This window comes from Lathyrus oleraceus, chromosome 2, assembly GCF_024323335.1.
Source record: "Lathyrus oleraceus cultivar Zhongwan6 chromosome 2, CAAS_Psat_ZW6_1.0, whole genome shotgun sequence".
In the NCBI taxonomy this organism is placed as follows: Eukaryota; Viridiplantae; Streptophyta; class Magnoliopsida; order Fabales; family Fabaceae; genus Lathyrus; species Lathyrus oleraceus.
In genome coordinates, this window is record NC_066580.1 from 259,253,660 (window position 1) to 259,266,318 (window position 12,659).

Consider the following 12,659-nt stretch of genomic DNA (forward strand, 5'->3'; position numbering starts at 1 on the left):
ACTACTAACTTTAATTTGAGCATTTAATTTTTTGTCATTTATTTTGAATGTCATTTATTTCTTGCTCATTATTCATATTAATTTTCACTTTGCTCACTTGAGCACATATTTTATGCTTATGTCATTTTTCTTTTGCTCATTTGAGCCCATTATTGTATATAAATATATTGCTATTTTGTGTTGCTTTGTGTTTGTTTTGTGTGAACGAAATGCAAAAGGAGAAAGGACTTAGAATTAGGACTTACCTATGCTTGAAGGAGTTCAAGAACAACTAGGCCTCATGCCTTTAGAATGCAAAATTGTTGAAGAGCAACTAGGCCTAATGCCTTTAGAATGCTAAAATCCAAATTTGATCTCAAAGGACTTCTCCTCCAAACTTATTCTTTGTCCATTACCCTTATTGTGTTGTGAACTTTTTGATGTTTGCTTTTGTGTGATAGGGATCCCATCCTGAGATTGTGAAAAGAGGACCATTGTCATGAGTAGCCAAGTTAAGAGCCAAGCCAAATGGAGATCCTAGGAGCTTGAATTCAAATTGTTTGATTGCTTGTTTGTGTGCTAAGTCCAAAGGAAAGGAGTATCTTGAGTCATCTCTATGACTTCAAGAAAAGGAACTCCAAGGGTTTATCTTTCCCCTCTTATCTTTGTATGCTTTAGGATCAACCCTTCTCTTCTTCTCCTCACTCTAACCAAGCCAAAAGTCATTTTCAAAACTTTGACTTTGTTTCAAATTAGAAACCTAGGCCTTAAGCCATTGACTTTTCAAAAAGTCTTTTCATAAACACTCATTGCGAATAAACTTTAATCCAACTTTAACTTCATTTTGTAAATAACTTTAACTTGTAAATATAACTCATTTCAAGTTGTTTTGTGGTCAATGGCCACTTGTTAAAACTTTTCATAAACATTAGTCATAGGTTTGAGTTATCATAGTGGTTGATATAAATCTCACCTCATCCTTAGTGGTTGGATTATAAGTCTTCCATGCTTATTATAGGGTTAACCCCTCACTAGCATGTTGAAGCCTTCCTCACATGGTGGATTGTTGGTTTAGGTTGAGTTTTCTCCCTTTGATAACAAAAGACCTTAAGACTTTTGGTCAAATCAATTCACCAATCTTTGAGATTTTTACCCCAAACTACAAGGTTTTAATCCTCCTTTATGATAGTACGTAGGCAATGAGTTCATCCATTCAAACAACAAAATTTGTAAATATAATCTATTCTCTTCTCATCCCTCCAATCTTTTGTACAAATCTTTTCACAAATACTAACCTACAACACATATTTGCAAAAAGGGTTCCCTTAGAGTACTAAGGATGTTTTAGGTGCGTAAAACCTTCCCATTTCATAACCGACCCCCTTACCTAGATCTCTAACATTTTTATTAGTTTTTGATTTGAAAAACTTCTTACTTGGCTTTTGTTCATTTTTTAGCCTTTCCTTTGGACAAATAAAAGTGCGGCGGCGACTCGAATTGTATGTTTACTTTTGGTTTAGTCAATAAACCTAAAGGTAACAAAAACCCCGCTACAACAACATATGTGCCTTCATAATTAGGAGTCCATTTTCCCCTAGCATCTGGTTTGAAAGATAAAATCTTCTTGAGTACATGGTCACCTTCTCTGAATACACGAGGCATGACCTTCTTATGAAGAACTTTTTTCAATCTCAGCTAGTATAACTGACCATGACATATGGCAGTCAACCTCTTCTCTTCAATTAAATTCAGCTGGTCATATCAAGTCTGACAGCATTCAGCCTCGGTCAACTTGGCTTCCATCAAAACACGCAATGATGGGATCTCAACCTCCACTTGGAGCACAACTTCCATGCCATAAACTAGTGATAAAGGGGTTGTCCTTGTTGAAGTGCGAACGGATGTACGGTACCCATGCAGAGCAAATGAGAGCATCTCATGCCAATCTTTGCATGTCACAACCATTTTCTGAATGATCTTCTTGATATTCTTATTTGCAGCTTCAACAACCCCATTCATCTTAGGTCTGTAAGGAGAAGAATTATGATGTGCAATCTTGAAGTCTTTGCAAAGAGCTTCCACCATATTATTATTCAAGTTAGATCCATTATCAGTAATGATCTTACTTGGTACACCATACCGGCATATAATCTGATTCTTGATAAACCTTACAATAACTTGCTTGGTTACATTTGCATACGATGCCGCTTCAACCCACTTTGTGAAGTAATCAATAGCCACCTGAATGAAACAATGTTCGTTCGAAGCTTTGGGCTCAATCATACCAATTATATCAATTCCTCACATGGAGAAGGGCCATGGAGAGGAAATGACATTCAACATTGTCGGAGGAACATGAATCTTATATGCATAAATTTGACACTTGTGGCATTTCTTCACAAACTTGCAACAGTCAGATTCCATTGTCCGCCAATAGTAACCTGCTCTCAACATCTCCTTAGCCATAGCATGCCCATTGGAATGGGTACCAAAGGAACCTTCATGGACTTCAGTCATCAATAAGTATGCTTCGTGTCTATCCACACATCTGAGCAGAACCATATCGAAGTTTCTCTTGTAAAGCACATCACCATTCAGGTAGAAATTACCCGCTAATATTCTCAAAGTTTTCTTATCTTTCAAAGAGGCCCCAGGCGGGTAAGCCTGACTTTGAAGGAAACACTTGATATCAAAATACCACGGTTTCTCATCTTTAATCTCTTTAACAGCAAACACATGAGTTGGCCTATCAAGACGCATCACTGTCAATTTAGGAACTTCAATCCAAAACATCACTACAATCATTGAAGCCAACGTTGCAAGAGCATCTGCCATCCGGTTTTCATCTCGAGGGATATGATGAAATTCAACTTTTGTAAAGAAAGTTGAAATTCTCCTCGCATAATCTCTATATGGTATCTGTAATACCCCAAAATTTACCCTTCATCTTTCCTTGGAAGCATGGGATTGTTTCACATTGCATTAGCATCATATTAGGTCATACTCATTGCATACTACATCAGTGACTTGGGAAATCAGGGTTTGATTGGTCACTCCTTACCAGAAGGAGCCCACACAAAGTAAGACTGAGAAATGAACTTCATTCTCCAAATATACAAGTCTCAAGGGGTTCCATATGTCTTATTATGGTCCTCAATTCATCAGTGGAAGATTCAGAGCTCTCAGAGTGTGCATATGGATTCAATCAGAAATCAAGGTTTCATGGCTATCTGCAACAGGCAAGGTTTGGCTGGAAGTAAAGGGGGCTCATTCATGTCATGATTATAGAGGCATCTTGTCCTAAGAAGATCCACAATTATCACAAAAAGATCCATTGGCAATCAGTGCAATTAGTTCCTAGTCTTTTTTGCCCTAAAACTAGGGTTTGGTATAAAATCGGTTCATTTCTGATTCCTTGGGTGAAACTCATTTCCATGGCCCTCCATATGTCCACAAGGATCTACATGCAAAAAATCAACTCTTTATTTGAGCCAGAGGTGTTTCAATTGATCAATGGAATCGGAAATCAAATAGTTTGGGAAAAGTCAACTGTGGGGCCAGAAAAGTCAACTCCTGACATTTTGAAAGGGGAATCTCAAAATTCATGCCTAAGGGAGCCTACATGTGAAATTTTATCAATGTTAAATCATGGATTCATCATTTAATCAGGAGTTGGAAAAGTTACCAAATTAGGAAATAGTTGACTTTCCATTTAGGACAAGTTTTTATGGTTTTTGCACCCACTTTAAGTCCATTTTCCACCACGATGCAAGCTCCATTTGAAAATTTCTCCAACATGAAATTTGTTCCTATTGTTCCAAGCTTTCTAGAGATATAAAGTTTGTTTCATTTGGATTAAAATTGAGAAAGTTATGCTTGGTCAAAGTAAGACATTATTTTAGGACACTTAGAAAATTTTCTAAGTCCAAAATCTTCAAGATTTGTCAAGACTTATGGGCCAGATTTCTTGCACCTCAAGGCATATTTTGAAAATACTTTCTTCATTACAATTGTACATTGATATGTCCTCTTTCACACCTTTTTGGAACCACCCCATTTGGATCATTGGTTTGGAAGATACACTCAACTAAAGTTGGTATCATAGGCTGAATTTTTTGACAGCATTTAGGCCAAACTGGCCCAACCATTTTGTAGCTATGGAACCTGAACTTTATGGCCATTTTTTCGCACACTATATTTTTTAGGCTGCTACAGCTGGCGACTCTGCTGGGGACCCGATTTCCCTAAGCGAGTCCCTCCTAGCTTTTGTAGGTATCTTGTTTGTTGGGTGTTTTTTTTCTTTTGTACAATTATTTATTTACCTGCTTTACCTTATTGCATTTGTGTACATATCATTGCTTGTATCTATTGGCTCTGCGATTGGGTTGTTTTTTTGTTGGGGTGGGATGTTCTATGAGAGATAAGCCCACTACCCAGGCTTGAGCGTACACACAGGTTTTAGAGTGGATAGTCATGAGGCTTGCGTGGCATGTTGCTACGTTAAGTCATTCATGAGACCCACATCCAGACGAGGTTTCTTTTGGATATATTTTGTCCTATGGGTGTTCCATAACGATAGATGTTCCTTTAGAAATCGTCGACTCTGGTGACCATTTCCCGAGAACTCGGTCAAGGCCTCTCCTCCGAGACGCGTTTATGTTAGCTCTGTTGGGTGCATTCTCGTTGCTCAATCCGAGGACCCCGAGGCTGGGAACTTGCTTTAGGATATCCTATTGAGGGGAGTCAGTGGAGGTCTTTTATCCCGTAATAATGCCAAACCTTCAGTTGTAAACATATTATTCTCGACTAAAGGGCTGAAGCTGATGAACTTCTATTCTTAGAACCTACTAGTGAGGGGCGGGCTAAATTCAGGAAACCTTAACCTTCAACCAACCCAGTTTTCCGGAGCAGAGCTTTGATCTTGTATTATATCCCTCAATGGGTTTCTCTTCAGACAGTGCAACCCGACAGATGTCAAGCAGATACATCAGTCCTGATTTCCATGTCACTGCATTGCATCACATCATTTTGCATTCATATCATTTAATACATGTTTATCTATTTTTAGAGGTTTATATCTTCTTCTTGATTCCGGTCGGGGTTCTCTGGTTCTTCTGAGATGGATATTGGCAGAAAGAGACATGCCGCCTACAAGTTTCCTGTGGTTTGTTTGGATCTCATTCAGCAGCTGATTAAGTTAATGGATCATGGTTCGCTAGAAGGATTCCGGAAGGAGTATGGTTTGATTCTCAGTTTCGTTACGGTTCTCTCCAAAGATCAACACGATGCTCTCTTTACATTGTTGCAGTTCTATGAACCTCCATTGAGGTGTTTCACATTTCCTGATTATATCTTGGTCCCTACTTTGGAGGAGGTTGCTAGTTTTCTCAGAGTTCCTATCAGGCCGCAGTTGCTATTCTACAGTTCCGAATTTCTGCCCGATCTCAGCATGGTTGCTTCAGCCACATATTTGGGGAAGTCAGTATTGAAGTCTAATATGTGTCAGAAGGGAGGAGTCAGTGGTTTTCATTTGAGTTTCTTAGAGGGAGAAGCCAAGAAGAAGCTTGAAGATGGTGATCAGAGGGGTTTCAATATTGTGTTGGCTCTTTGCGTATATGGGTTTGTCCTGTTCCCTAATGTTGCAAAATTTGTGGACATAGACGCAATACGCCTCTTCGTGTTGGGAAATCCAGTGCCGACCTTGTTGGGAGATTTCTTTCATTCCGTGCATCACAGGAATGAGAATAGGAGAGGAGGATTGGTGAATTATTGTGCACCTTTGTTTTATAAGTGGTTCAGTTCCCATCTACCCAAGTCCGGAGCATTCGTTGATCTCAAGGACTCGTCGAGTTGGTCGAAGAGGCTGATTGGGTTAAGAGCTGAAGATATTTCTTGCTGGTCAGACCGGAACTTGCTTCGGGCGGATATCATTCACAGTTGTGGGAACTTCCCAAATGTACCGTTGGTAGGAAGAAGAGGAGGAATCAACTATAATCCTTCTCTAGCAGTTAGACAGTTTGGATATGCTTTAAGAACTCCGCCTTTGGAAAAGGATGTGGAAGAATCTCTGTTTTTCCATTCTTCGCCTGATTTGACTGTATCCTATAAGGCAGCTGAGGCCTGGCTCAAGGTGATCAAGAGAGGAAGAACTGTGCTTGGAAAAGGAGATTGTAGAACTTACCCTTAGTATGAAGAGTGACTTCAAGGAAGAGTCGAAGAGTTTGGTCTGCCGTTTCTTATTGAAGAACCTTTGTATCCACCTACTCCTGAGCAGTCAACAATGGTGAGCCGAGAGGAGTATGACAAATTGAAGAATGCCATGGAGGAGCTTCAAACTGAAAACTCGGAGTTAAGTGCGAAGTTGCAAGACTATATGCATCAATTCCATGAGGCAGAATATCAGAAGGGGGAAGCCGTCAGATTGCAAGAGGAGGCAGAGAGGAAATTAGCTGTGGAGGTGGACTTCTTCAGGAAGACAGACAAACCTTGGGATCATCTAGTTCTGAGATGAGGCGAGTCAAACAGCAGTTAACAGATGCTCATGGTAAGTTAGCTGGGTGGTAAGAGCAATGGGATGCATTTTCAGCTTCTAGGAAGGTAAAAGAGGAGAAGATGGTGGCCGAATTAACTGGTCAGATGGAGAAGTTGAAGATTCTTCTGAAGGAGAAGAACAATGAGCTTCTGTGCGCCCGTTCAACCAATGGTTACATCACGGATCAACTCAACAAGGCTCAAGAGCAGATTGAAGAATTCAAGGTGCTGACAGGTTTGAAGAAGTCCAGACTTGAAGAGGTATTCGGAGAAGATGATGGGAATTACTACAGAGAGAACATCAACAAACTGGATGGAGTTATTCACTTATCCGGCGTTTGACAGAATCTCCCGATCATCCTGACACAGTGGCACTACTGGCTGAAGTGAGGAGCGGTCCTTATGGGTTGTATACAGGAGGCTGGTTCCTGATTTTTGTTCCTCTCTTTACTTATTATGTTGTAGTGATGATCCACATGCTTGTTATGGGAATCCTCTTTTGATATACTGTTGGCCAAGGCCTTTCTCTTTGAATTCATCTGTATGAAGGTTTTCTCTCTATTGCATCTTGATCTCCGAAGTTTATCTATGGCTCGATCTTCTCGTGAGACCGGAATCAAGGGGTTAGAATACCCCTTGGAATCGATAAACATGTCATTGCATTAACATATTCATTTGCATATCTTGCATAACAGGTACCACTGCGGTGTTCTCATATTATTTGGTGTTCCACTAGCAAGATAGCTGATTCAGGAATTCACCGGTACGGTACCCGCAGAAACCAGCAGAGAGCTATGGAGGGCCTACAAGCAGAACTCGCCGAGATGAGGATCCGCATGAACCAATTCATGGATGTGGTTCAGGGAGTAGCTCAAGGACAGCAAGAGCTCAGACAGATGATGCAAAGGAATCCCTCCACTACTCAACCAGAGACGTTGACTGATCCTTCAGCTGGAGAGGTTAACGGACCCAGTGGACTAGGGCCTACCCCGATCCCACATGTCAACTCCGGTCAACAGCCCGTCCATGATGACCAGGACGATCAGTTCACCCAGATGCAGGAAGACTTTGGCATGGGCCATGACATAGACCCCATGTTTAGAAGGTTAGAGGAGAGGCTGAAGGCAATGGAAGGACATAATCCTCTAGGAGTAGACGTTGCTGACTTGGGATTGGTCCTAGGCGTGAGGGTTCCACCGAAATTCAAAGTCCCAGTCTTTGACTAATACAATGACAACTCTTGCCCAAAGACTCATGTGCAATCCTACTTCCGTAAAATGGTTGCATACTCTGACGATGAAAAGTTGCTTATGTACTTTTTCCAGAATAACCTAGCTGGGGCATCCCTGGAATGGTATATGAGGCTGGACAGAGCCCACATCCGTTGCTGGAGGGATTTGGCTGAGGCTTTCGTGAAGCAGTATCAGTATAATGCAGACATGGCTCCGGATAGAACTCAACTTCAGAATCTGTCTCTTAAAAGCAATGAGTGCTTCAGGGAATACGCTCAACGCTGGAGGGAGACAGCTTTCCGTGTTCAACCTCCCATGTTGGAGAAGGAAATGGCTAACATGTTCATGAACACTCTGCCCGGATCTTACTTGGAGCGCCTGGTGGGTTGCAATGCCTCCAACTTTGCTGATGTAGTCTCTACCAGTGAGAGGGTGGAGAACTACCTGAAGACATGCAAGATCCAGAGCGGAGGTGGATCTTCATCAGGGGTGAAGAAGCCATTTATTGAAGGACAAAAGCAGAGAGATGAGGGTGTGAATTCTTTGTCTTCATATCAAAGCAGGGGTATCAAAAGGAACAGTTTTCAAAACTACCATCAACAACCGTATGTTGCAGCTGTGACCATTCCGGCTGCAGCACCAATACAACAACAACAACCACAACGTCAATAAACTCAGTATCAACAACAGCAACAGGGTAACAGACCCGCCTATCAGCAGAGGCAAAAGGCGATGGACCGGCGTTTCGACACTCTTCCAATGTCGTACGCTCAGTTGCTTCCTAGCCTTCAACAACTACAACTTGTGCAGTTACGCACTCTGGCTCCTCCCGTTGGCAGACTTCCGGTGGGTTACGATGGCAACGCTAGGTGTAACTTCCACTCTGGGGCACCTGGCCATAATATTGAGAAATGCAAAGCTTTTAAGCACGTAGTTCAGAACCTCATCGATTTGAAGGCCATCAACTTTGTGTCGGCTCCTAATGTCGTCAACAATCCCATGCCGCAGCATGGTGGTGCAAATGTTAATAGGGTGGAAGGGAAAGCCAAGTCCATTAAGGATGTGCTGAAGTTGAAGACTCCGCTGTTGGAGATCAAAGAACACTTGCTGAAGGCCGATGTTTTCCTCGATTGTGGGAAGGATTGTTTGGATTGTGCTACAAAGAGTGGAGGTTGTTTGAAGCTGCAGCAGGGCATCCAGGCCTTGCTTGACAATGGTATCCTCCAGGCTAAAGACTTGTCTGTCCAAGAGACTGTTGAAGGGGTTGATGAAGAAGTGTTTGAAGATGTTGCTGATGAATTCACAAATGTTGATCCTGTTGATTGTGTAATTCCTGATAATGTATTTAATTTTTCCAATGTTGTTGCTGATATCCCAAACAATGTGGTTGATTCTGATGTAATTGAACTTGATTCCGATGTTTCGGATGTTTATGTTTCAATGAACGAGAATTCTGAGTACGACTGTGATGTTGCTACTATCACCATTTTCTATCCAACTGCTCAGATCAGTGTGCCAGAAGCGCAATCGGTGCCACCAGTGCGACCATCCACTACGACCATCACGACCCCTGGTCCCTTACCTTTCACCAGTGAAAGGGCCATTCCTTGGCATTATGGGGGAGTGTATACACGCACGATCATGGAGTGGAGCAGCCACTGAAAATAGAGGAGAAGTCTGAATCTGAAGTTGAGATAGTAGATCCCGCAGTGGACAACGTCGGTGGAATCGGGTGATTCACCAGGAGTGGTAGACTGTTCTCACCACCGGTTACCCAAGCTGATAATGTTGATGCCGCGGCGAAGACCAAAGGCAAACAAGTTGTGAATGAGGGTACCTCTACAAGGTAGTCGATCAGTTGATTCAGATGCCGTCTAAGATATCTATTCTCTCACTCCTGTTGTGTTCGGAGGCACACAGGGAGGCACTTCTGAAGGTTCTTAATGCTGCTTATGTACCTCAAGAAATATCGGTAAACCAACTAGAAGGGATCGTTGCCAATGTTCATGCAAGCAACGGGTTGGGTTTTACCGATTCTGACTTGACACCAGCCGGACGCAATCATAACAAGGCTCTGCACATCTCGATGGAATGCAGAGACACCGTGTTATCACATGTTCTGGTGGATACAGGTTCCTCTCTCAATGTGCTACCCAAGAGAGCCCTGTCAAGGTTAGAAGTAGAAGGTTTGGTCTTGAAGCCTTCTAATCTCGTGGTGAGAGCCTTCGATGGTTCTAAGAGGTCGGTGTTTGGAGAGGTAGAATTGCCAATTTTGATTGGATCACAAACCTTCAACACTGTCTTCTATGTGATGGATATCAGTCCCTCGTACAGTTGCCTGCTGGGTCGTCCCTGGATCCACAATGCTGGGACAGTCTCCTCAACTCTACATCAGAAGATCAAATTCCCAGTCAATGGAAGAATTATCACCGTATGTAGTGAGGAGGACATTCTGGTTAGTAACCTGTCTACATTCAAGTATGTAGAGGTAGAAGGTGAATTTCATGAGGCCCTTTGTCAGGCCTTTGAGGCAGTTCAGATCAAGGATGCAGCTCCGGTGGAAGAAGTTAAAGCGGGTGCCTCTATCTCGTCCTTCAAGCAGGCACAAGCCTTGGTAGATTCAGGTGTTGCCCCCGGTTGGGGACGTCTGTTGGAGTTACCGATGAAAGAAGACAACTTCGGGATTGGGAACCAACCAGCTCTGACTTCTACAACTTCAGCGCCTTAGACTCGTCAGGGCCGATTACTTTCTCCAGCGCTGACATCATTCAGTATGGCCAGATCTCTACAATCAACAAAGAAGACGGAGATAGTGATTGCGACATCAACAACTGGGTGCGTCCGAGGGTCCCGGGTGAAGTCATCAACAATTGGTCTTCCGAGGAGATTGTTCAAGTCACTCTTCTTGAAGAGTAGTTTTCTGTGTTTGTTCATGCATGTCCAAGTCTTACGTTCCGCCCAGGGCGTAATGACTCATTGTAGGGCTCATCTATGTGAATACCTGCATTGTTTATCATAAATGAAGGACGTCTTTTGCATTCAAATATTTTGTTCACTGTCTTTCTATTTTTGCAGTTTTCAAATTTTCAAAAAAATAAAAAATATTTGGCAATGTTTAGTTTAGTTTTCACTCACTGATCACACTCATAAGCACATACCATCACTCATGCAGATGCACATCACTGATTCTTATTGATAACGGTTCTGCTATGGCTCGCTTCGACTTCGAAAATCCAATCTTTCAAGTTGAAGAAGAGGGTGATGAAGACTGTGAACTCCCTGAAGAACTTGCCAGGTTGTTGAAACAAGAGGAAAGGATCATCCAACCGCATAAAGAGTCTAATGAAGTGATTAATCTTGGCATCGAGGACGTCAAGAAAGAAATCAAGATAGGGGCTGCTTTAGAAGATGACGTGAAGAAGGGGTTGATTAAACTGCTGCAAGAGTATGTTGGCATCTTCGTCTGGTCTTATCAGGACATGCCAGGGCTTGACACAGACATTGTGGTGCACCGTTTGCCTCTCAAAGAGGATTGTCCTCCGGTCAAGCAGAAGCTCAGAAGAACAAGACCAGAAATGGCTGTCAAGATAAAAGAAGAAGTGCAAAAGCAGTTGGATGCAGGTTTTCTAGCAGTTACCAATTATCCACCATGGGTTGCAAACATCGTCCCAGTACCTAAGAAGGATGGAAAGGTACGGATGTGTGTCGACTACCGGGATCTGAACAGAGCTAGTCCAAAAGATGATTTCCCATTACCTCACATCGACGTTTTGGTGGATAACACGGCTCAGTTCTCGGTATTCTCCTTCATGGATGGCTTTTCTGGATATAATCAAATCAAGATGGCACCAGAAGACATGGAGAAGACAACTTTCATAACCCCATGGGGCACCTTCTGCTACAAGGTGATACCGTTTGGTCTGAAGAACGCTGGGGCAACATATCAACGAGCTATGGTGACTCTTTTCCATGATATGATTCATCATGAAATCGAGGTTATGTGGATGATATGATTGCCAAATCTCAGACAGAAGAAGAACATTTGGTGAATCTGCAGAAGCTGTTTGAGCATTTGAGGAAATTCAAGCTGAGGCTTAATCCGAACAAGTGCACTTTCGGGGTGAGATCTGGAAAATTGCTGGGTTTTATTGTTAGCGGAAAAGGGATTGAGGTGGATCCTGACAAAGTGAAGGCAATACAAGAAATGCCTGAGCCAAGAACAGAAAAACAGGTCCGTGGTTTCTTAGGTAGGTTGAACTACATTGCAAGGTTCATCTCTCACCTAACAACCACGTGTGAGCCAATTTTCAAATTGCTAGGAAAAGATCCGGCTATCAGGTGGAATGACGATTGTCAAAGGGCTTTTGAAAAGATAAAAGAGTATTTGCAGAATCCTCCTATCCTTATGCCTCTAGTCCCAGGAAGTCCGCTGATTATGTACTTGACAATGCTGGATAATTCCATGGGTTGTGTTCTCGGTCAACACGATGAGGTAGGTAGGAAAGAGCATGCCATCTACTACCTGAGTAAGAAATTCACAGATTGCGAGTCGAGATACTCAATGCTTGAGAAGACATGTTGTGCACTTGCATGGGCTGCTAAGCGATTGAGACAATATATGCTGACTCACACAACCTTACTGATCTCCAAGATGGATCCAGTCAAGTACATATTCGAGAAGCCAACTCTCACCGGAAGAGTTGCTCGTTGGCAAATGGTACTGACAGAGTACGGCATCCAGTATACATCCCAAAAAGCCATCAAGGGGAGTATTCTGTCAGACTATCTTGCTCAACAACCGATTGAAGACTATGAGCCAATGAAGTTTGATTTTCCTGATGAAGACATCATGTTCCTCAAGATGAAAGACTGTGAAGAGCCAGTTGTTGAGGAGGGACCTGATCCAGATGAAAAGTG